The following is a 26,002-nucleotide window of genomic DNA, read 5'->3' on the forward strand; positions in this document are numbered from 1 at the left end:
CCAGGTTTTAATCCTTGTTTATAACAATGAGATAAAGATGAATAGCATGCGGATTATTAATTAAATTTTCCAATTTGTTTTGCCATATAAAGGGTTTCTCTTTTTTTTTTTTTTTTTTTTTTTTTAGCCAGCAAACTTTAAATTAAAATACATCCCAGAAAAATAATTTATTATACAAATATGTGGTTTATTCCAAAGATTAATTTTTGGGATTTATAATTTAAATACAATTCCGGGTGTATGACTCCTGCATATATCATGTAATCTAGGGGTCCAGTTTTCACATACTCTACACATTAAATTAAGTTGTATTTTGGCAATAACACTTCGAACATTGTCTTCCAAGTGGTCTATTGTGTCTGGTTTATCAGTACAGGCAATGGAGTTTACATATCCCCAAAGAAAATCTAATAAATTGTACGAACAAGGTGACCAGTTAACAGGTTCATTTTGTGAAATTATTTTTTCATTAAATGTTTCTATCAGTAAATTGATCATATTGCATGCTGCGTGTCATATGACTCCATCCTGCTAAAACCACGTCTACAACATTAATGATTTCCAGTTGATGCATGAAGAAGTTGAAAATCACCATTGACTTTTATATTCTGACTATTATCACCTTCGAAGACATATGGACCAATGATTCCACCAGCCCATAGAACGCTCCAAACAATGGCTTTTTTTTTTTTTTTTTTTTTTTTTTTTTTTATGTAATGGTGTTTCTACTATACCGTGTGGATTATAAAATTGCTCCAAATTCGGCAAAGCTGTTTGACATAGCTGTGTAACCAAAAGTGTGTTTTATCACTGAAGATTTTGAAAAGAAATTGTGGATTAATGGCAATGTTTCCTTTGGGCCATTCACCAAATGTATGACGTGAACAATAATCATTTGACTTCAACTCCTGCACAAGTTGAATCTTGTAAGCATATTGCAAACCAAGATCTTCTTTAAACAAAATTTTCCATAAGTTGAAGAGCACAAGTTTGTTGAGCACGTCGATGAATTGACACATTTACGGCATCATCAACACTATACGGTACAGCAGCAATCATTTGTGTGCTCTGACAAACTCCGAGCACTATATGACGACAATACTTTCAACAAACCCAGCAAGCAGCAAAATCCCACCCCTATACTGTAGAGATTCCTAGATGCTGTAAAGCCTTTTACTCTAATAGCTTTTTTCCCTTGGACTACTGCAGTTTCGAATTCCTCCTGGACCCCTGCTTTCCTGATTGTACTGATATGCAGAAATTCAAGTGTAATGTAAAGAGACCTCTTGCTGCCTAACTCCTTAAATAGTATCTCTGCACATATGGTCCCAAATAGTAGCTTCTCATGGCTAAGTGTTTTACAAGTACTTTAATGGTAGATGCTCCGACAAACTATAAGTCCTCATACCACCTCGACGTAAATACCCCTGACAACCCGACAAACTGCAAAATCTCTTCCCTACACAGTAGAAATCCCTAGATATAAACAAGCTCTCTACTCTAATAGTTTCTTCCCTAGGACTGCTAGACTTTGAAATTCCCTTCTGAGTTCCTGCTTCCCCGATTGTACTGACATGCACAAGTTCAAGTGTAATGTAAACAGACATCTTGCTGCTCAGCTCCCCACATAGAATCCCTACAAATTATGTTCCAGATAGTGACCCCCTACATCAAAGTGACACTGTGCCTTGTTTGGGGTGAAAATGCAATTAAAAAAAAAAAATAATAATAATAATAATAATATCCTTAATGCAGATGATGCCAGTAATGCAATTACAACTTAAGATTTCTATTTGGTCACTGCTGATAGTACAAAAAAAAAAAGCAAGCTATTCCTGTGGATTTAATAAGACTTACATTTGAAATTCGGTACAGATTCCTGAATTCAACAAGATTCACCTGAAGAAGGTCAAAGGTTATATTGTTCGAAACATGGGGATAAAATCCATGATAGTCCAAATAAATTATCATTCCTCATCGGATGAGGAATGATAATTTATTTTAAATGCTGAAAGGTAATTTCTTATAATTTCTGTATATTTTAAATCTTTTTAATCAAAATATATTTACTTATAACATAATTTGACTTGTTTTTATCAAAAAAGAAGTTGTTCTAATAAAACTTTTGTTGCTTCTATTCTCTAAATCAGAAATGAACTGTTTTTTATTTGTTTTATTTATTTATTTTTTTTACTGCTTTTGTTTCTTTGGATAATTTTTTTGTGAATTAACATTCTCTTTCTTCAATCATAAGTCTTGAACATATTTTGTTAGTTAGTGATGGACTGCTGTGTAGGATTTAATGCTGGCATTCTTGTCTTCAGAAAGAATTCCTGTTCTCTTAACAAGCGCTTTTACAGTTCTCAGTATGCTTTCCACTTGAGTTATCTGACTCTCAGTCGACAGATTCTCCAGTCATCCACATGCTTTAGATTATTGGTCTCAATGGACCGAATGCTCCTCCCCTCTTCCCTGTTAGTTCTTGTTTTCAAGATAGGAACATTTAACAATGACAGGCCTGACCTGAAAAATTTAGAATGTTTTTACTTCAGGAAAACCAACTATTTTGAACGCTTAACCTGTCAGCATAATAAATATACAAGCCGAAACGATAATGTTTTGTAGATGTGATAATAAATATCTAACATTTTTTTCTTTTTTGTTACTACCATTCATGTTAACAATATTAATTATTAATGCCTTTAAATCTTATTGCCATTAAGCATAATTCATCACATAATCATTTTATGTTAGTATATTTGTTTCTCAACCTGCTATTTTACCGTGAGGTAGGTAAAATACCAGGTTGAGAAACTGGTGCGGTCTATCCTTCTCTCGAAGGTAGATGAGACTCTCTTAAGCCGTGTAGACACCCCGTCTAATGCTGGTGTCACGATAAAAAATACCCTTGATAGCTCTGGCGAAGCATCAAGTCTTCGGCTACCGACAAGATTTGCATTTCACTACAAACTCGTATAGTGTCTCGCTACAACCACGCTGGATGGATGGATATAATAGACTATACTGTTAGCAAAACATAATTGAAGATTTTAGGACATTTTCTTTGTAAGTTAGAGATTTGCTAGCTGTAGACTAATATGCTAAGTATCAGTTTGCAATGTGTTCTCGGTATGGAAATTTCTATAAAGGATGCCATTGCTTTATAAGTCTATGTATATGAATTTAAAAATATAATTTTATTTTAACAAATTTATATTATTATAAGTAGGAACGTCTTTAATTATTTACGTTGTTTTTTATCAAAAACAAAACAAAATACCAACAATTTCAGTTGATGTTCTCTGACCTTCAGGTGCATTGTTCATTTTAAGTAATATAAATACACAATGTTTCTGAAATAGGTCAGAGGGCAATTAACCGAAACATATATAAACACTGAGTGCATATTTATTAAGTGAAGAAAAAAAAAAATCTGTTTTTTTATTTAGTCATTTTGTTCTTGTTTTCTTTTTGTCTTTTACACGAAAGTGGGACATACACTTGCTGACCTATTACATTTAATTTCCAAAATTTCTTTAACTTAATTTGTGTTATATAAATTAAATATATATTGCTTTAACTTGATTTAGTTTGCATGATTTGTATATTCTAAAATTGTACAAGTTATAATTGGGATAAACTATTGAGCAAAAATATTAATACTAAAGTTTATCATCTCTCTCTCTCTCTCTCTCTCTCTCTCTCTCTCTCTCTCTCTCTCTATATATATATATATATATATATATATATATATATAAAAATTAAAACTGTAAGTTGAAATTTATAATCAAATTTATTGTTTGACTGAATACTCCAAAAAACAATTTACAAAGTCCTTATTCCGCTGAGTTTCAAAGAATGCTATTCTTCTCATCAGCGGACAGAAAGAGATCAGCAAATTATATTTGTAGCAAGACTAGAATTTGCTGGTTATGGGATTAAATGAAATCGCAATTTATTATAGTCATAAATTGCAAAGCTGTAGATGTCCTTTTAAAAAACGAATGAAAAAATGTAGGAAATGTAAAAAAATAATAAAAACAAACCGTGCATAACGTTGCAGCTTGTATGAAGATTCTTTCAAAGGTAATCTGGAAGGCAAAAATAATTGTTTAGAAAGAATCAAATCCAAAATAAATCCAGTTCAGTATAATTAGTCTGGTTGGAAAATTTTCAACGCAGCTGAAATTATGGAAATTATTTTTGCGGATAGGGCAGTAGTCCAAAAAATAGGTTGATCCCCAGCTGAGTGGATTCGATAAATAAGATGGACAGAAAATCAACATGTCATCTCCCATCATTGGCTTAATTAGAAAAGACTAATTTTAAAAAATTAAGGTCAGTCTAAAAAAATGTCAGCACTTGAATGTTTTTATCACTGCAACAGGAAATTGTCTAGACAGACCGAAACAATTCTTTCATAACAACTGTTCAAAACTTATTTACATTAAATATTGCAATATTAGTAAATGTGTTTTAATTGATTAAATCAAACTTAAAATCTAAGGATCAAATCCCCAAAAGCAACTTTCTAATATTAGAGCTAAGATAGCAAAAGTTGTTCATTTATAAAACTATTTCTACAATTATCTAAAGCATATATATATATATATATATATATATATATATATATATATATATATATATATATATATATATATATATATATATATATATAAAGTAATAATGTTTGTGTGAGGAACGGTCTCTATTAACCATCTGTCAATTTTTGGTCTACAAACTTGAAATTTGATATTTTTGAGTTCAGCTTGGTGTGCAATTCATCATGTGTTTTCAGCAGGACAGCCACATGCCACATGATCAATTTACTCATAGAAACATTTGACGAACAAATAATTTCGGAAAATGGACTTGGTCAACTGGCCATCTCATTTGTGCGATTTAACCCCATTAGATTATTTTCTTTGGGAAAATTTAAGTTCCATGTTTACACTGATAAGACAGCATTCAACATTTTATTGTCAAAATAACCTAATTTAATGCATTAGAGTTTGTGAAAATTGAACCTCTAGATTACGTCATGTGCAAGCTGTGAGGTCATATGCCTGAAATTGTATTCAAATCTTTGGAATAAGCCACGTATTTGTATTATGAAAATATAATTTCAAGTATGCCATACATTTCTTATAAATTCTTTTTAGCTAAGTTTTCTTTTTAGGTTTTTTAGAATTTTTATGTATTACGAAAACTGTCAGACCTGATTATTTAATTTCTAAAATGAATTGTATTGAAGTATATTATTTTATGGCAAATGACATGGCATAACAATAACAAATAAAGTGTCTAATCAGAATCAAAGTTTGATTTGTCAGCTTTTATTTATTTTGAAAATTATTATTAAACTTTATTTTCCATCATCCCCCAAAGAAGTCAATTGCCACAAAGATGTAACGGGCTACTGTGAATTAGGGATCAGGATACAGGAGCATCCTAAATGGGAGTTGTGCAACAAGATGCTTGTTCACTTTACATTTTAACTTATGCATGCTAATACAGGGAAGGAATTCCAAAGCCTAGCAGGGTGAAGGAAGAATCTATTAGAATAGAAAGCCCTCCAGTATCTGGGTACCTTGACAGTGAGAAGATTTTGCTGATTGACGTCGAAAGGTATAGGGCACAAGTGCTGAAAGTTCATCAGAGCATATTTCATAGAAGTACTTATAAAAGAAACACAGATATAACATTGTGATGTAGCAGAAGTTTGGTAGTTAGCATGGGACCTATTGGATTAGAAGGTTTTTATTTTATTTATTTATTTTTTTTAACTCTCTGAGGGAGAGACTAGTGGTTGGTGCACCAGCCCAGATGTATGTGTGAATGGATGAATGCTTGATTTGTAGACATGTAAGATATTGGCAGGTATGAGAAGTTTTTAGCTCGGTACAAGGAACTCGCCTTCCTTGCAGCAGTCTTTGAAATGTCTTCTATACATTTATTTCAATTTGTCTTACCTGTAAATGTTAGGCCAAGGAGTTTGAATGATGGAAACTTAGGTAGGATGCTATTAGCCGTGACAATTGGTGGCTGAAAAGGTTTCTTATAATTGGTAAAAGAAAGGAGCTTAGTCTTAGTAGCATTAAGTGTTAGCATCAATTTACACCCCCCATTCCTCTACAGACTGAGGGTCATTTTCTATTAAGTCAGCCGTTACCTTGGATATATGTGTGTTTGTTTTTCCCACATGTCGAATAGTGTGATGTAATCAGCAAATATACTCCTCTTTGACGCCATTGCCCCAAGGTGATTTATAAAAGTCAGAAATAATAAAGGTCCAAGGAGCAACCGTTGGGACACATCCTGATTAATATCATGTTGTTTAGCTGCTGGCCATTGAGGACAACCTCAATCTTTTGGCTAAGAAGGATCTGATTATATTAAGTATTTGTCCAGTAATACCATAGGAATTCATTTTCATAAGAACGTTATGCAACACTTTGTCAAATGCTTTGGATATATCAAGCACTACTGCCCCAGCTTCACTTAGATCCAATTTTTTTAAAATCCAGCTGACATAATTTTATCTATTAGATATATGATATAATGAATTAAATAGTAATGTTTGAATTATCAATAACTATTACTAAAACGAAATACAAATTTAAATCATGAGTACATATCTAAGCATATTTATCCTATTTACAATGCCTCCCCACGGGACAGAGTTAGACACCAGGGTCGTTTGTTAATGTGGAGAAAAGGAACAAAAATAAAAATTGTCTCAGTCGTGAAGGATTTCTTCTCCACTGACAGAGAACAAGAAATTGAAGTGCAGCATCTGAAGAACAGATACTACACTTTGATCTTGTCCCGAACATATTTATATTAAGAAGAATTAAAGCAAAAAATGTTAGCTTTGGGAGCTGATTGTTCTAATTCTTAAGTAATTTGTGTTGGAAGCTTAAATCCAAGAATGTGAATTTCGGGATAATTTTTGCACACTTCACATCTAGAAACAAGATAACATGACAGAAAATTTGAAATAGGGATTAAAAATGGAACCAATAGATAATGTTTCTGCATATTTTTACCTTTTAGGTTGTTTGTACAGTTCTAATCCTTTATTTTCAACGGTCCTGGATATGACCTTAAACTATATCCAGTGGTGAGGCCCCAGCTTGCGGGCTTTGGGGAGTGTGGAGCCACTCTTGAATTACCATTGCTCCCAGGTCCACTCTGACCCGGAGTGGTAGTATCTGTTACGGTCCCAACTATGAGTTAAATAGAAACCGACTTGAAAAGAACAAATATATTCTATTAAAAGATTTTTCTTCAAAATCTTTGGATTCGACATTAAATAACCCGAAAAGGGTTGATATGCCGTAAAACAAAAACAACCAAACTTATTTTCAACCTATAGTTATTAATTCTACACTTACAGGATACATACAAGATGAGTATATCTGAATGACAAAATTTTGACTTCGTAAATAAGTTTTCCTGCTTTATTTTTATGTTACAGATTTTATTTAACTCCTTGCCAAGGGCTAGACTCAAGGTCAGGTGGAGTTTTGAAAAATCACCACACTAGAGGAAGCACATTCTAGCCTACAAAAGATGCCCAAGCAAATCCGTTGGTATTTCCCAGTAGGAGCGTCTAAGATGATTAGCAATAAACTACAGTCTTCTCAAAAGGAGACGGTAAAACCTGGGGGGGGGGTAGACATCCTATAACTGAACAGAACCATATCTCAGCCAAACAAGCAAGGCTACTGCCAGACTGAGTGTCGGTGACGTAACCTTGATTGGTATGAACCTCATTTCCTGCTATCGAAAGCTATAGAATTGATCAGCTAAAACACTTATTCAATTTTAGAGAAAAAAGCTTTTAGCCAGTTCATTATCTGTTGCATAAAACTGGAGATTCAAAAATAATTGATTTTTTTCTATAAACCAATTCTTTTGTCTCTTACAAGATATTAGTTTGTTTTATACAAAAACTTTTACTGTATGCCACTTTCCTAACAACAGAAGGAGAATTAAGAAAGAAAAAAGATTAAAAAATAAAAACTAAAATTAAAAGAAATGAACCACTCAAAATGTGTAAAGTCCTTATCTATCTTTAACTGTTTGTCTTGTATTAGTGGGAGATATGGTGGTGCCAGTAAATCAGAAGTCATGTTTAAGAAAACCCACTAATAGAAAACTTAGTGTTTATAAAAAAAACTGATTTTTAGGTTCTTCAAAACGGTTGACTATTAATTTCATACCATTGTATTTGTTATTCTTGGAAGAGTGACATTAAAACTGCACAATTCAATAAAAGAAAGCACATTATAGCCACATTGTCTGTATTAATCTTTTTATAATAGACACAAAAGAAATTTATTTTTATAGTTTTATTGATTCTGGGCATAAATAGATTTAAATTTCTAAACAAAATGTAGAGAATGATATGTAATAATTCAATGTTAAAAAAAAACAACAGCTGGTGCCAAATAGTTTGGACATTTGATCAGATCTTTTAATATCCTTAACAATAGAAAAAAAAAACATGTGGCCCCAGAGTAAAGGTCAAGGCTACTTATATTAATCACACGGACTTGGGTAAAAAAAGGGGGGTCCCAGCATATTCTTTTTATACTAACTTGTTATTCTAATAATAAAAACGAATTGATTATAGAATTATATAAAAAATGACAAGGATAAAAAAAAATATCAAGCAAATCTTTTTTTACATTTCACCCCAAACAAGGCACAGGGCCACTTATTCGTTAGGGGCTACTATTTGGGATCAGATTTGCAGGGATACTATTTATGGAGTTCAGCAGAGAGATATCTGTATTATTATTCATCGGACTACTGTTCTCATCTTGAGTGTGATTTTCATAACGTTTTGGTAGATATAACCTCTGACCTTCTTCAGGTGTATCTTGTCGAACTTGGGAATGTTTCTGTCAAACTCGGGGGGAATTTGAACAAAATTTCGAGCGGAACCCTTTTACTTCACGAGGGTAGCGTGCTCTTGTTCCGTCAGCCATGACTGGATAGAGGTCCTAAGTAATTCACAAATGTATTTTTCGGTTGCCCACACTGAGATGAAATAGCAATAGAGAATGCTGTTAAACAAGCTTGCTTAATATTTTTTTTTTTTTTTTTTAGCCTTGTTAGAATCAAAATCAGTCTATAGTTGTTTTTAAATGTGGTAGAATCTGTATATAAAAAAAGTAGGATAACCCTTGAACTGAAAGCACATTTGACTATTCAACTAAAATATTTTATATTCGCTTATAAAATGCTATGGTCTCGTTGTTTTTGTCGTACATGAACTCCCAAGTTATTTAATACTGGAATACTATATAAAACAATTCGTTGTATGAAGGGCGTGCAATAAGTAATGCCCCTGACCCACTTCCCATAGCAGTAAAGCAACAAAACTTGGCACAGTTATTAGTCTTTCTCTACATAGGAACCACCCAGAGTTACGCATTTCTCCCATCATTTGATGCAACTCTGGAGACCGTTTTTGTAGAACACCCCAGGTTGGTCCTCCAATCACGACGTGACTTCAGAAATCAAGGCTGCATCATCTGGGAAACGCTTTCCTTTCAAAAACAACTTCATGGCTGGGAAGAGGTGAAAGTCAGAGGGTGTAAGGTCAAGAGAATAGGGAGGATTGGGAGGATTTCATAACGACACGCCCGTGCTTCTGATCTGGCGATATGCGAGTTGTGGACCGGATCATTGTCCTGCAGGAGGAGAGTACCTTTGCTGATCTTGCCCCGCCTCTTGATTTTGATAGCTTCCTTTAATTTCCTCAAAAGTGAAGCATAATAGGCTCCTGTAATTGTGGTAGACTTTGCCAGGAAATCTGTCATCACTACTCCGTCCTGGTCCTAGAAGACTGTGAGCATGATCTTGCCAGCGGAGGGCTGCACCCTTGCCTTCTTTGGAGGTAGTGAGTCCAAGTGCTTCCACTGCATTGACTGGGCTTTGGTCTCTGTATCATAGTGATGGACCCAGGTTTCATCCTGTGTAATCAGTCTTTTGAAAAACTTTGACTCATCTTCTTAACACATCTCCAAATTCATCCTCGAGCGTTCAACGTGTTCTCACTTCTGGAATGGTGTGAGCAATCTGGGAATCCATCTGACAGACACCTTATGCATATGCAAATGGTCATGAATGATAGTTTCCACAGACCCTGTACTAATCTTGACATCTTGGGCTATTTGGCGAATAGTAATGCGCCGCTCTTCCAAAATGGCAGACTCAACTTGACGGACAGATGCCTCATTAATGGCAGAATGGGGGCGACCAGGTCTGGGAGCTGTTTCCACAGACTTCCGGCCATGTTTGAATTTACGATGCCAGCATTTTACAAGGTCATATGATGGGGCATTATCACCATAAGTTTCTTTCATTTCATCAAAAGTCTCCTGTGGTGTGCGTCTTTTCAAATACAAAAACCGGATCGCTGCTCGACATTCAACAAGTTCCATTTCACACCTGACTCAGTTCAAACACCTGTAAAACAGAAACCACAATTAGTTCGGAGCTGTAATTTGCCACATAACCCGTAGAGATATAAATCATTGCACATGCAAAATTTCAGCTAGATCAGACAACTGGAAGTGGGTCAGGGGCATTACTTATTGCACGCCCCTCGTGTACAGTTAATTGAACAGACGTTGCTACTTCTATATGTGGGGAAATTGAGTTCATACCTTAATAGTATTAATGTATAAATGACCACAATAGCTTTGAGCCTGATTGAGCTCTGTATAGCAATGACATCCCTTAGGCCAAACCCCATTTATAAAATGAAACGTATTGGAAGTTACTTTGTAGTTTTATATAATCTATATAAATAAAATAGATGTATATGTCTGTGAAAATATTTAACCGATAAACTCTTAAATAACTGATCACATAACACTAAAATTAACAGGAAATAGTAATCATACACCAAGATGATTTATAACAAGTAAAATCATTCATTTCTTTCTGATAGGTTCATAAGAGTAGTAGTTGAGGGGCAAAAATCAGAAGCTCACAGTATTAATGCCGGTGTCCCTCAGGGGTCCATCCTGGGCCCAACTCTTTTCCTGATCTACATTAATGATCTTCCAAATCACATCATTACATCATTTGTAGACATCTATACTGACGACACTACCATTTATGGTAGCACATCTAAGACAGTAAACGACCAAGTTCTCTCCAATTCTCTCTCCTCTGATCTTGAGCACGTAGTACAATGGGGTAAAGAATGGCTGGTTACTTTTAATGCATCTAAAACCAAGCTTCTCTCTTTACATCATCAACATTCTGATCCACATCTGACATCAATTGAAATGAATGGCTCTCGTCTTCAGGAGGCCTCAAGTTTTGACAAACTTCTTGGCTTGACCATTACTCCTGATCTTAAATGGAACACGTACATCAAATCTGTTGCCAAGGCCGCTGGAAAAATGGTGGGATCTTTCTATCGATCCGGTAGATATCTCACTGCTGATGCTATTCTCTATCTATATAAGAGCCAGGTACGTCCAAGGATGGAATACTGTTGCCACATATGGGCAGGAGCTGCTAGAAAGGACTTGGCCTGCCTTGATAGAGTTCAAAATAGACTTCGTAGCCTCGTAGGAGATGTCCTTTTCTCTTCCTTACAACCTTTATCTCACAGAAGAGATGTTGCGAGTTTGTCTCTGATGTATCGTTATTTTCATGGAAAGTGTTCGACTGAGCTTCAATCTATGGTCCCCCCTCGCAAAACTTTCACAAGAAACACTCGTCTAGCTGTAAACACTATCAATAATTCCCCCCACTCTTTATCTGTGCCTAAACCTAAACGTAGATTCCATGAACAAAGCTTCTTTCTTAGAACTGCACGCCTGTGGAATTGTCTTCCGTTTTCCTGCTTTCCGGCTGACTACAATATGGTTGTCTTCAAGTCTAAAGTAAATAAGTTCTTGATGAGCTGTTCCATATAAGTTATCAACTTTACCAAATTTTCATTACTAATGATTACTATAATGTCCAATTTCTACTGTACACTCTTTAACCCTTATCCTTGAGTGGCCTCTTGGCCTTGATAATGTGGTGATGCCTATGTAAAAAAAAAAAAAAAAAAAAAAATGTACAAAAGTTGGCAAGTTAAAATGCAAAATATTCATTTCAATTTGCCGACATTAGTATTAGTTTTAGCTAATCATAGCTAAAAGTGGTTTAATTTTAAAACTTTATCATCTGTCTGTTGGATTAGGGAATATGGCTGGAGTGATAAAGGAATATGATTAAAGTGCTAAATGTTTAGGTTTCAATTCTAGCTGATGGGACCCAAGTCTACTTTTGAAATCAGTACTATTAGGTACAATATAATATTCAATTGAGAATTGGCTCTGTAATAATAAATATAAAATCTGCATGAGTTAAAATATGTTTAAACGTATTTTACAACCAGCAAGGTCAGCCCCCCCCCTCCCTCGTTGCTACTGACAAATAATTAAAAAGCATTTCCAGTGGAGAATATTAATTTGAATAATATGAAAACCAAATAATCTCAGCATATGCAGAGATTAGGCGTTTATATGTTCACCCATACTCATTCCTATTAAAAAATATTAATATTAGAAAAGTTTAATTTTCACCGATCATTGATTAGGCTTACTCCCCCACCCCGTTCCCGTTCTTAGCAAAATTATGAATCAAATCCAAGGAAGAAATAACATTTTAATGCTTATTTCATTCAAACTCCTTCCATTCGATTACTTGCGCAATCTAACTGGTGGTACAGTCCATTGTTTTAGCAGTGCCCCTATATATATCTGCTATAAAATGCTCTCTCTCCTAAGTGTGCACACAATGAATGAATAAAAAATAATTCCCCCGGTACTAAGATCCTATTTTTGCTACTTTGCTGTTTGATAGATCAATATTTTATTTATAAGCAGAAACCATTTTGAATGTTGTCTGCTGGATAGCAATTGTCTCATGAGAAAACAATCAGATAATGCTTTTGTTATGTGCTAATCCATTATTAATTATTCAACAAGAATAAATTACCAGACTCATTAGAAATGGATCATGTCCAGAAGAGTTAAGGACATTTTAACTTTGGGAATTTTTTTTTTTTTTTTTTTTTTGTATCATTAAACCTTCAGGGTGTAAAGTTTTTATCCTCATCAATATTTCATTGTCTTTTTCTCCCCCTTGGTTAGAGGGTCTAACATTTTCTGGAAATCTACAATCTCTGTCTTCAAACTTAGCAGTCGGTTCCATTCAAATTCTACTGTTTAAGAAGATCCTCGAGAGGGATAGCTGATGTCAGTTTAGTCCTGAGATTTTACCAAATAAATGAACAAATCAAATCCTTTTGACTTCTGGAAATGATTATGCTGAGTTGAATTTTTCATACATATATTGCTGTTTAAACTAATGTCTATGGAAGGTATGCCCCCCCTTCCCCACGCTCATAGGTTAAATAGCAATGTTTGTTCAATAAATTGTACACAATAAGTCATTTATAATAAGCTTTTATTCAGCATTGAATAACAAAGAAAGTTGTTTGATATATCCTAAAACAAACTTAAAGATAAAATTTTACTCATGAAGTTGATTCTTTTCAAGTTTGTCATAAGACATTAGATATGCTAAGTTTTTAAACATTTTTTAATTACTTTTCAGAATGAGTCTCTAAGAAACCTGACTCCAGTTACTTTTAACTATTAATTTTCACACACTGCAAGCTTCATTTACCAAATATACTTTTTAATTTATGAATCCTCCATATACAAAACATATAGGTTTTCAGTGTATAAATGATCAAAGAAGGGTTAATGACTACCAACCTACGGATATTTTCTATAGTTTAATTACTACTTGAACCATTATATCACTGGTAACGTGGTAAAACATCATTCAGATTTTAATAAAATTAAATTTTATCAAAATTTGTAAGGAAAGAGAAATCAAAAACCTTGACTAACTTTATAAGAATAGGAAATCTTTGATATCTATTTGTTTACATTTTAGCATGGAATATTTTTAAGTGAAAAAAAAAATGGTGTGTATGTAAATTTCACTTTTTGAGTAATCTCGACTTGTATATATACAAATATATATTTTCAAGAAAAAGAGGAGATGCATTTCGACAAATGTTACAAGTTTATTTCAGTTTTGGAACATAAATGATTGTCATATGTATAGCACATTATATTTCATTTTAAATAGATTGATTTCTAAAAAGAAAAAAAAAATCGAAAACTATTTGTATTTCAAAAAGTTGGGGGTGAGTTTGATGTATTTATATTGTAAAGACCTTCCATATAAAATAGGAAATTATTTTATGAAAACTACCCGAGTAAATAGTAATAAATAGTTGCCTGTTTCACATTAACAAAAGTTAAACGTTACATCCATTTTATTTCAGATGATTTTTTTTATTTTCTAAAGCCATAAACTGTAATTTCTGGATAGTTTTATTTTATTTGATAATTTCCTAGTTTAGTTGAATGTTTGGATATGTTTATTAACATTGGAAAAATCAAGGTTTATCTCATTGTTACATATTGTTTCAATTTAAAAAGAAATTTTTTCCAATTGAAAGCCGATTCGACATCATTTTGGCTTTTGAAGCATTTTTCGCGCATGAAGTTGTCAAGATGCTTGAAAAAGTGACAATCGATGGGTGAGAGGTCTGGTGAATATGGTGGATGAGGCAGTCTCGTAGCCCAATTCATTCAGCTTTTGCGGGGTCAGTTGAGCAACATGCGGGCGAGTGTTGTCATGGCGAATTGATCCCTTCATATTAATCAATCTCGAGCACATACGTTGGAGCTTCTGGTGCATTTCATCAATTTGTCGGCAGCACTTCTCCACTATTATCGTTTCGGCTGGATTCAAGAAGCTGTGATGAATGAGACTAGTCACAGACCACCAAATAGTCTCCATAACTTCTTTTTGGTGTAATTTCGGCTTTAGGAAGTGTTGTGGAGCTTCTCTGGTATCCAACCACTGTGCCAAACGTCACCGGTTGTAGAAGATCCACTTCTCATCACACGTCACAATCCGCTTGAGAAATGTCGTTTTTGTTGTGCAGATGGAGCGTAGAAGACGTCTCAAAATGAAGATTTTTTTTATTATTGTTCAATTCATGCGGCACCCATTTATCCAACTTTTTTGACTTCTCTATTTGCTTTAAATGGCGAACGACTATTGAGTGGTTGACCTCGAGTTCAACAGCAACTTCTAGTATGGTTTTGCGAGGATCGGCTTTAATTAAGGCTTTCAAATGTTCGTTATCAACCGCAGTCGGGCAGCCACAACGGTCTTCATCTTTGTGCCACACGTTCATTAGTGGTTCCTGGGCCAAAGACGTCATTGATATCATGAGCTGTCTTTGCATCTTTTCGGCCTAGTTTGAACTAGAACAAGAAAATTGTGTGGATTTGAATTTTGTCCATGCTGTCAAAAATCCTGCAAAAAAAATGAATGAAGAGATTGAGAACGGTAACGAATAACACGATTCGATAGAGCAAAAAATGCACTTCAAGATGGTATATAATATGAAATATATATCAATGAATTAATGCAGAAATCATAGATAAAAGTAACATATGTAAGAAAACGATATTGTTTTGCACCAACCTAATATATGAAAAATTTATTTTACAGCACAAGACTAGCTATCTTTCAAACTTTAATGTCATGTGAACGTTCTGATGTCAGCTGAAGAAACTGTCAGTTAACTAGCATGCTGCTTTTTATTTCAATCGGTTCACTCTTAAACTTGTGCTGTATGATGTGAGAAGCTTTCAGATCCGTTAATCAATATTTGAATATCACTTTATTGTAATTTGGTTATTTGATATGCCTATACGGATGTTATTGTAAGTTATTTTATTTTTTTTTTTATATATTTTCCATTTTCACTTTTTGTGAGCGTTGCTGTTAGCAAGGGTGAAGGAAAGAATGGAGCAAATATGGAGTGAAGAAAAATGCCACTTGCAATAAACTAATTTCATTTACTCTAGCTTGCCATAAAGTTTACCTGCTGTTAATGATAAACAAGTTTGCACGCCGTTTTTGTAAAAAATCTTTATCAATGTAAAAAATCAATTTTATTTTGACTGCTTATGAAATTGCATGCAAAACTTAACATATTTTTTAATTTAATTAATTGGAATTCATTATTGAGATGAGTAATTTGTATTATTTATTAATTTATTTATTACGGACTGTTATCCTCATCTTTTTAGTTGTTGTTTCATAACGTTTCAGCCAACTATTCCTCTGGACTTCATCAGGTTGTTACCGTGATGGGATAGAAACTCTGAATCTCCTAACTGCCTTCCACAGCTGTTGTCGTCTCGCCACTTTCTGGCCAACTAAGCCTCTGGCCGGCTTTGGGAAGGATTGAAACTACTATCTTCAGACAATGCTCACTTGGAACTGTAGCGCAGTGGATAGAGACGTTGAATCTCTATGGTTTGAGGTGAGCATTGTCTGAAGATAGTAGTTTCAATCCTAACCAAAGCCAGCCAGAGGCTTGGTTGACCAGATCGTGGTGAGAGTAATTGCTGAGAATGCAGTTAGGAGATTCAGTTCTTATCCTATCGCGGTAGCAACCAGTCAAGGGCCAGAGGAATAGTTGGCCAAAACGTTGTGAAACAACAACTTAAACATGAGGATAATAGTCCGCAATAAATAAATATTTTTTAATTACTGGTAAAATAATTACGTTCAAGATCATTGTACCTATTTACTATGCCTCCCCACGGGACAGAGTTAGACACCAGGGTCGTTTTTTAACGTGGAGAAAAGGTACAAAAATAAAAATTGTCTCAGTCGTGAAGGATTTCTCCTCCATCAAAAGAGAACAAGAAATAGAAGTGCAGCATCTGAAGAACAGATACTACACTTTGAGATATTAAATCTTTTATTCATGTTAAAAAAATACAGAAAAAAAATCAACGATGAACAAAAAACTTAGGCACATGGCCAACTCAAAAGGGGGGATTTTGGGGGTCGTTGGTCATCCTTGTCACTCCAGAACTAAACAAAGTCAAAAGTTTCTCCCAGCTAGTATCTTCTTTCACCATAATACCGCATTCACCCTTTCATATTGGGGGACGTCCTAGTAACTCCCAATTTTTAAAACATTTTTTATTGACGTGTAAAAACAAAAAAGATAACAATAAAATGGTAACAATAATTCATTTGTGTCGAGGGAGGGGGAAGAAAAAAAAAAAAAAAAAAAAAAAAAAAAAAAAAAAAAAAAAAAAAAAAAAAAAAAAAAAGGTGATTAGTAGGACCCTCCCAACCCCGTCTAGTTGATAGACTGCCCGTTCCACTAGGTTTGTAAAAGGAACCTCGCTTCTGCGGGTCAGTCTCTAGGTGGGGATGCCCTCTAGATGGGGGTGAATGGAGAAAAGAAAATTTTGTGGGTAAGGGATGGAGGTTAGTTTGTATTTCTTTTTCTCCAAGATGGGTAAAATTTAGAGGAAGGGGTGAAAACAAAAATTGCAGGTAAGAGGGGATGGGGATCTTGGAGGCTTCCTAATCGGGGAGGGATGGAACACACACTCAGCTAGCTGAGAGACTACTTGTTTAATTTAACTTTACAGAACTGCGCGTTCCACACCTAGGCGGGGAACACGTATTCAAATTTGGCGCCTCTTCGTACACACAGACTTGCCACATGTATCCATCTTCTGTCAAATGCCGCGCGATGCAGCCTTCTTCTATCACATCTGATCTTCACCCGTAGTTGGTGTTTAAAGAACGCGATCAGATCTTGATCAGAAAAAGACAACACCCCCCGGCAACCTTGCAGACGCGACGTCCAAATCACCATTCTCGCCACGGCCAGAATCGTAACGTAGACCATTTGTCTTTCCCGGTCCCACGGCGGCCTCACGTTGTCCACAACATTGGATACAGTAATTGGGCGAGGATGCTCAGGATCGATGCGAGCCGTCACCCCACTGACATACGACCAGTACTGGCGGAGTTCGCGGCAATCGAAGAAAGCGTGGTCCGTAGTTTCCACAGCCGTTGTCCCACAACGGGGACAATCAGGCGACTCCAGAAACCCAGAACTGCATTGTATGTTGTTGAATGGAAGTGCATTTCGGGCCAATCGCCAGGTCAGAGAGAACTCCGAATTGTTCAGATGACTCGAACCTGGCGCCCAGCTCCACGCGGAGCGGATCTCACTCTGCTGCCACCCCAAACGCGCGCATAGCGGGTCGTCAGCGGCCTCCCTCACTAGATCCCTGTGGAGTTCCCTACGGGTAGCAGTCACAAGGTCACTGGACCTTGGTAGTCGTTTTAGCGCGGCTCGGCACTCTTTCATGTAGGCAGATTCTCCCCGCGGCCTGCGACGGCTCTCGATGGAAGGGTCGAGAACGAGGTCGGGGAAGGCGGCAGTAACCACGGGGTGCCACGGTTGGTCCTCCTGCATATAGTGGCTCAGGAAGGCCAGCCTCTCAGCATCTCGATGACACTTCAAGTCCGGCATTCCCAAGCCTCCCTCACACGGACGTTGAATACAGACCTGTCTGCTCACCCAGTGTCTTCCTCTGTCCCAAAGGAGCGAGGACAAGAGTTCGACAAGAGCTTTTAGGTGTTGTGCAGGCAGGAGAAGTACGGCCAGTCGGTAAAGGATGAGAGGAAAGACGTAAGTGGCGCACGCCTCGGCTCTACCCTTTAAGGAAAGTTTCCTAGGAAGCCACGAATTGACTGCAGCCTCCACCTTTGACCGTACCTCCAACCAATTCTTGTCAAGCTGGAGACCCGGTCCGAACCACACGCCGAGGATCCGGACCGGGCCATCTGTCCAGCTGAAGGGCGCAGGGAGGTTTGCGTTGCCACTCCATGCGCCCAACCGCAGTCCTACCGACTTGTTGCGGTTTATCTTGGCCCCTGTAATTCTTTCGTACTGTGTGAGTGCCTCCGACACGACCTCAATGTCTCTGAAGCCCGACACGAAGATCGTGACATCATTGGCGAACGCGGATACCTTAGCAGCTGAGCCGCCAGGCAGAGCCATTCCGCGCAGGGCCGAATTTGCCTCCCCATGTCTCAGCTTGCGGAGAAGAGGCTCCAAAGCCAGGACATAAAGCAGGGGCGACAGCGGACAACCCTGACGAACCGACCGAGAGATAACAAAGGGTTTCGAGCGCTTTCCGTTCACTTGCACGACAGCCATGGGCTGTCGATACATTATGGAGATCCACTTGCAAAAGTCCGGTTTAAAACCGGCGGCCTCTAAGACAGATGCCAGGAAACGATGGTCGACCCTATCGAAAGCTTTGGACTGATCTAAGTTTATCAGCGCGGCTTCCGTGTCGTCATCTATTCCCCCCTCTAGGATCATGCGGATCAGGTGCAAGTTGTTCTGAATCGATCTCCCCTTCACAGCGTAGTTCTGTTCCGGTTCAACCAACTCGTCGATAACAACCTGCAGCCGATTCGACAGGACCTTGGCCAAAATCTTCAACTCTGTGTTTAGCAGAGTTATGGGCCTGTAGTCGTCTAACTCTTCCCCTCCATGCCCGTCACCTTTCTTCAGCAATGTGATCACTCCCTTGGTCACCTGCCCTGGGATGGATCCCTGAGCAAACCAATGGTTGAACATATCCGTCAGAAGAGGCAGAAACATGGGCGACAGCCTCAAGTACAGTTCGTATGGCAGACCATCAAGTCCTGGCGATCTGTCACAGCTGACCTGCTTCAGCGCAGTAAAGACCTCCCGCTCCGTCACCCGGCCCTCGCAACTAGCCGCTCTAGCCGCCTCGAGGCGGGGAGAGTCGGCCAAATAGTCGCTAAACTCAAGGACCGGAAGATCGGGCTGCTGCGTAAAACGCTCCTCGAAATGTTCTCGAAACCCCTCGCAGATCTCCCGAGTCGATTCCAGGGTGCGTCCATTCGGATGTTTGATTTTTGCAATGTATTTGTCCGAGCCACGCCTAGAAACCTCACGGCGCACGTCTGCATCAGAATTGACTGCTTCGTTGCCTATCTTTCTAAGCCTAGCTCTAACTACTTGGCCTTCGTAACGCTTGCTAGTCTCGCGTAGAAGGTCCTGCTTAGCTAGTTCCTGACTAACCCTATCACCCTCCCCCGTAGCCTGGGCTAGTTTCTGCTCTAGCTTCTTCTTCGTCTTGGCCTTATCTAGTGCGAGGCGCTGGGCATACTTGACGGAGAAGCTTCTGATCTTGGCTTTGAGACCTAACCACCACTTACTCCCGGTAACCGCCCCCACTAGTGCCTTTTTAATCAATTCTCTTAACTGATCTTGGAAGTCTTGTATCTCCAGAAGGGAGGTGTTTAACTTCCAGTACCCCGCTAACTTAGGCCTATTTCCTAGCTTCAGCCGGGCCATAACTAATTTATGGTCCGTCTGGCCTAGCCAAGTGAACGTGGGACAAGATAAGAAGTCTACTTCGCCTCTCCTAACTAACATCCTGTCCAAATAAGTATTTGGATAGGAGGAAACACTATTGGTCCACGTCCACATCTCCCGCCCTGGATGCTCGACCCGAAACCTGTCGACCAGACCGCATCTAGCCATCAGATCAGCCAGGCTGGACTCGCACCTCTCTGATCCTCTAGCTCCGCCTCCTACCTTATCTATGTCGGGGTCTAAGATGGAATTCCAATCCCCCATTAGCACTACCCGCTTCCGACAATCTACAAACGCGTCAAGCTGACTGAAGAATGAGACCCTCTCACGAGCGGTGCTGGGCGCATGAACCGCAATCACCCGAAACACAGAATCTTTTACGGCAACATCGGCCACAACCAGCCTACCCACTGCATCTCTATGGACAACGTCGACCGTCGCCGACAGGGTACGTTTAACCAGCACGGAAACTCCCTTCCCCCGCGGGCTGCCATATGCTGAGAAAACCTCAAAGTCTCGGGCCAGCACCTGACAGTCCACAGAGGAAACGAAATGCGTCTCCTGAATCGCAGCGACATCCACTCCCAGGGACAAGAGGTCGTGCCGGAGGCGAGCCGCCCGGCCCGATGATCTCAAGCCCCTCGCATTCAGACTAGCCAAATTCAAAGCCATGGTACCTACCTTAAGGTGTGTTACACTCAGCTCCGAAGTCAGCCGGGGAAAGGACACCGACGTTGTGTGCAATGCTCAAGGTGGTCAGGTTTTTCATGTCCTGACCTTCTCTCACAATGCCGCCGACATCCAAAGGGTAAGTCAATTTAAGGGCCCTATAGAGTGACGGATGGACCGACACTGGGACCCTTCCCTTGCATTGTTTTGCGAGTTCCTCAAGGGAAGGGTCATTTTTCCTAATCAGTTCAATTCCCGGACCAGCCCCTTCAGCGGCTTCCAGCATTGTCCACACGTTGGTTTTGCAGGCCTCAGGAAGCCTGACGAAAGTTGTTAGCCGTGGGGCGTCCGGGAAATTAGAGGGGACATTAACGTCTTTTCCCCCTATCTGTTGGAAGTCCAGCAGAGGTTTTAAATTTTTTCTCTGCCGGTGTGGTACGCCCATTGCCACAGACAGGGGGTCTACAGAACAAAGTTCCTCTCTCGTTTCGAGGGCGAGAGTCCCTGTTGGAGTGAGTCCGTAAGTGGGAGAATCTGAAGGGTCTCTCCCCCTCCCGGGTTCATTCTTTTCTTTCTGGGATGGCGGCTCAATTTGCATTGGTGTGGGGACGAGTGTCTGTGTGGTGTCTGGTGTTGGTGTTGGTGCGGTGTCTGGTGTTGGTGTTGGTGCAGTGTCTGGTGTTGGTGCAGTGTCTGGTGTTGGTGCAGTGTCTGGTGTTGGTGCAGTGTCTGGTGTTGGTGCGGTGTCTGATGTTGGTGTTGGTGTTGGTGCGGTGTCTGATGTTGGTGTTGGTGTTAGTGCGGTGTCTAGTGTTGGTGCAGTATGTGGTATGGGGGTGGAAGTGGGTTGTGTTGTTGTTAGAGGTGGTGTATGCTCACAGGGAGTGGGGGCTGCCTTTTCTTCCCCTTTCCTTTTCTTTTTTATTCTTTTGAATGAACCGGGGAGTGGTGAGGTTGAGTTCCTCTCCCTCTCACTAGCAGATTCATCCTCAGAGGAGCAGTGTTTTCTTCGCTTGATCCCCGTCTCAATTGGTGTGGGGACCGTTGGTTGTTGCTGCTCCTCTAATTGTTGTTTCTCCGGTTGATGCTGTTGCTTTTCTGGTTGCTGCAGCCGTTTTTGTTGCTGCTGTTCTGGCTGTTGCTGCTGCTGCTGTTTTTGTTGTTGCTGCTGTTTTCGTGGCATTGGTTGTGGAATTGGCCGCGGCAGCTGATGTTGTTGCTGCGGCTGGTTCAACGGCTGGTTTGACTGCTGCTGCTGTGTCTGCTGCCATGGCTGTTGCTGCGGCTGTTGTGGAGGCTGCTGTTGTTGTTGCTGCCTCGGTTGTTGGGTTGGTTGTGGGACGGTGGCAGATGGGCTTGTGGGCTTCCGTTTCCGCCTCATTACCGTGATCCATTCCTCCCCTTTGGGCTCCTGCACAGTTTTGGGTTTCCTCGGTGCTGGGGTTGGTGCTCTGGTTGCAGGAGTTGTGACAGCCTGTTTGGACACTGGTGCTGTCTCAGAGGTTGGGACCGCCTTTAGTGTCACTTGAGTAGGATTTGACCTTTGAGGGCAGCTCTTGGCCATGTGACCCTGTTTTTGGCAAAACCAGCAGTGCGGACGACGCCCCTCCACTACTACTGTCATAGTTGCCTCCTTAAATGTCAGCTGTGCTGGTATCGCCTGGAAGCCTTCTTTCTTTAGCCTCATGGCCACAGTGTAGCTGCCCAAGTGCATGCCGGTTTTCGACCGCACTGGGGTTATTTTTTCCACCTCGCCGAACTGTGTGAAGAAGGATCCCAGGATTTCTGCTGATATTTGCATAGGTACATTGAATACCTGCACCCGGGTCCTTGTCCTGCCCTGGTATTCGGGCTTTAGTTTTGTTCTCCCATACTTAATTTCCTGTAGGGAGAGTCTCTCCGCATCTTCCTTGGTGGGTAGGAGGATGTCCCACATGGCGTAGCTCCTCTGGTACAGGTATAATACCGGGATGTTTAGCTTGTGTAGGAGCCCTGCCATGTCTTCCTTTTTCATCCCTAGGAGGCGGTTTTCCGGCATATCCGAGATGATGAGGGAGAGCACTCTGTCTTCGATTGCCTCCCAAGCGCCTGGCACTGGTTTAATTTCTGCCCCCTCTATGTATTTTCTGTACTTGGTCAAGTACAAGTCTCTATACTCTTGAGGGGACAGTTGCTTCTCTACAGTCTTCCCCCATGCCGACCCTCTTGTTGGTGTTGGATCTTTGGTGAGGTTGGACTGTTTTTGCTGTTCCTTGGCGGAAGGGTTGCTATTTTGAGGGGCATTTTCCTTTCCGCTTTCCTTTGGGACCGACTCTCCCTGCTCTATACTTCTTCCAGGAAATACTTCCCTTTTTGGGGAGTCGGCCTCCTGGGGAGCATTGTCCTCTTTATTGTCTTTGGGAGCTTTTGCCCCTTTTGTTTTGGGGAGGTTTAGGCTGTATGCCCCCTCGTTTTCTTGATTTGCTCCCCTTTTGGGGCAGTATCCCTCCTGGGGAGCACTGTCTCTCTTATCGTTCTTTGGGGCTACTGCCTCTTGATTTTTGTTGTCAGAGCGGGATGCCCTGTCCAACATTGTTTTTTCTCCCCTTTGTGGGGAGTCGCCCTCTTGGGGAGCACTGTCTCCCTTATCGTCCTTTGGGGCTACTGCCTCTTGATTTTTGTTGTCGGAACGGGATGCCCCGTCCAACATTGTTTTTCCTCCCCTTTGTGGGGAGTCGCCCTCTTGGGGAGCTGCTGGTGAGTTTTCTCCTTTCTGAGGGGCGTCCTTTGGTTTAGTGTCCGGGCGGTATGCCCCGTTGCTTTTTGCTTCCCCTGTTGGGGAGTCGTCCTCTTGGGGAGCAGTTTTTCTTGTGGTAGCCCCCTGGCTGGGGGTATCGGTATTGGTGGTGCCCGGGCTGGGGGTGTCCATTTTTGAAAGAAGCTCTCTCTTCCCTGTATAATTCACCAAAATGAGTGACGTGGAGTCGACGTCCAAATTGGGAGCCGACTTTGGCGCCAAAAAGAAGTGGCGCCAAAGGCGGCAAGAGGGGAGATAGAACTGAGAGAGGGAGTGGGAAGTTAGTGGAGGGAAGAGAGAAAGTGTTTCCGACCCTCCCTCGCGGGGAAGGTCGTAAATTATCAGCTCGGATCCCCCCCCGTGGGGGAGGGGGGAGAGCAGAGAAAGACAGACAAAGTGGGGGTGCGGACAGAACGCTACCCAACAAGCTCGCCGGCCACGAGAATGTGTCGCCAGAACAACACTGACTATCGCTGTGTATGTATCAGAGAACAGATACTACACTTTGATCTTGTCCCGAAGGCCAAGAAATCATTGTAATTCAACAAGTATGAAAACCTGGCATCTATCTCAAATAAACTTTGTGATATTTCAATGCAATCTTCATTTTCAAAATCTTAAATCTAACATTTAACTCCTATAATAACAGTGTGGAGAACACAGTAATAAACACTTACAGATGGTGTGTATCCTCTGTAGAGAAGAACTGACACTAACCCTAAACTCATCTGATACAAAAAAATAAGATAAATGTAAATTTAGGTGCTATTGTGGTGTGAAGCAGTAGTATAAAAAGACGTTTATTTTGTTGCATGACAGTGAGATTATTTTGTGCATATGAGGTTGCTGTCAAGAGGATGAAAAGAAAAATATGGCTGATTGGTGATAAACAAATTCAATGGTAGAAGAGAATAAGCCAATATTTTGTGGTGAAACTCAAACACAACTTTGATGTCGTTTGTTCTCAACTCACAAAAATTTATGTTCACTAAACTAGGGATCAATTCCGAAAAAAAAAGTATTGCCCAGTTATGAAAAAAAAAGACTAGACAATCTTTCAACTCCATACATAGTTCCCTGGCCATTAATTGCTGACTTACTCCAATGAACTGATCAGCGTAGTCTTTCATTTTAGTTGTTCATAGCTGTACCAGGTCACCTGGAACACACCCTTTTTTTCCTCAAAATTACTGCAGTGCATTAACAACCAATTAACTGTTCTTGATGTCACTCTCCAGTTTCCGGTAATGCTCAGCAAGTGGGTGTTAATATCAGGGTTTCTTTATGGTGGAGGAAAAGGGGTGGGGTTATACGGAGGGATTTAAAAATACACTTGTTTCATGCACACTTTCATGTCAAATGCTATTTTATGAAAAAATAAAATAAATAGAAATAATGATAGGTTATTACAGGAAGGTAAAATTTTAAGTGGCATATCACAAACATCCACTTAACTTTTTTATTTTTATTTTTTGAAATTTCTGCTTAAAAAAAATATGGAACTTTTAAAGTGACTCAAGTTTTGAAAAGAAAATACTACTATTATGTTAGATATTCACGACAAATAACTTTTTTTTTTTTTCTTTTTTTTTTTAGTATATTTATAAGTTTTAATCCATACATATATATTTTGTGTTGCTCAACTATCAGTTATGACTAGGGCTATGACAAGATAATATTGTTTTTACTCTCAAGTACATATTAAACACAGTTAACCGAGAACCACATAACTCTATCTAAAAACATAAAATATTACATGATATATACTCAAGAATCAAAATAATGAAAAGAATATTCTCTTGTCATAGCCCTAGTTATGACCAAAGTTTGTTGGTAGTTAGAAATTTTGTTTCGTATGCCATTGAGCCAGAGGTCAATTTTAAGTGTATAACTAAGCATGCAGGTTTCAAACAAGTGAACTAATAATTTTAAATGTCATATCGCTCTTCTGTAAGTAAAAGAAATTTGATAAATGGAAACGATTATCAGATGACTTTAAGCGTTAGGTAAAATTGCATTCTAAAACAAAAAACATACAAAATGTGAAAATGACACAGAAAAGTAAATTTGAACATTCATACATTTTACTCTAATTGCTCAATTCATAACACTGTAAAAATGTAACTTTTTTTTTCAATAATGGGTCAGTAAAAACTCATATGTAAACTTGAATAAACTCGATTTGG

The 26,002-nt window shown here is 39.0% G+C and overlaps 1 protein-coding gene across 16 annotated transcripts in view; it reads left to right on the forward strand.

The window, feature by feature from the left end:
* The window catches only part of LOC145246641 (uncharacterized), a 370,950-nt gene that overhangs the window by 18,626 nt on the left and 326,322 nt on the right, over nt 1-26,002 (forward strand). The gene's annotated exons all lie outside the window — the stretch shown is intronic.

The sequence above is a fragment of the Euprymna scolopes genome, chromosome 1 (assembly GCF_053919585.1).
Source record: "Euprymna scolopes isolate OS-2025 chromosome 1, ASM5391958v1, whole genome shotgun sequence".
NCBI lineage: Eukaryota > Metazoa > Mollusca > Cephalopoda > Sepiida > Sepiolidae > Euprymna > Euprymna scolopes.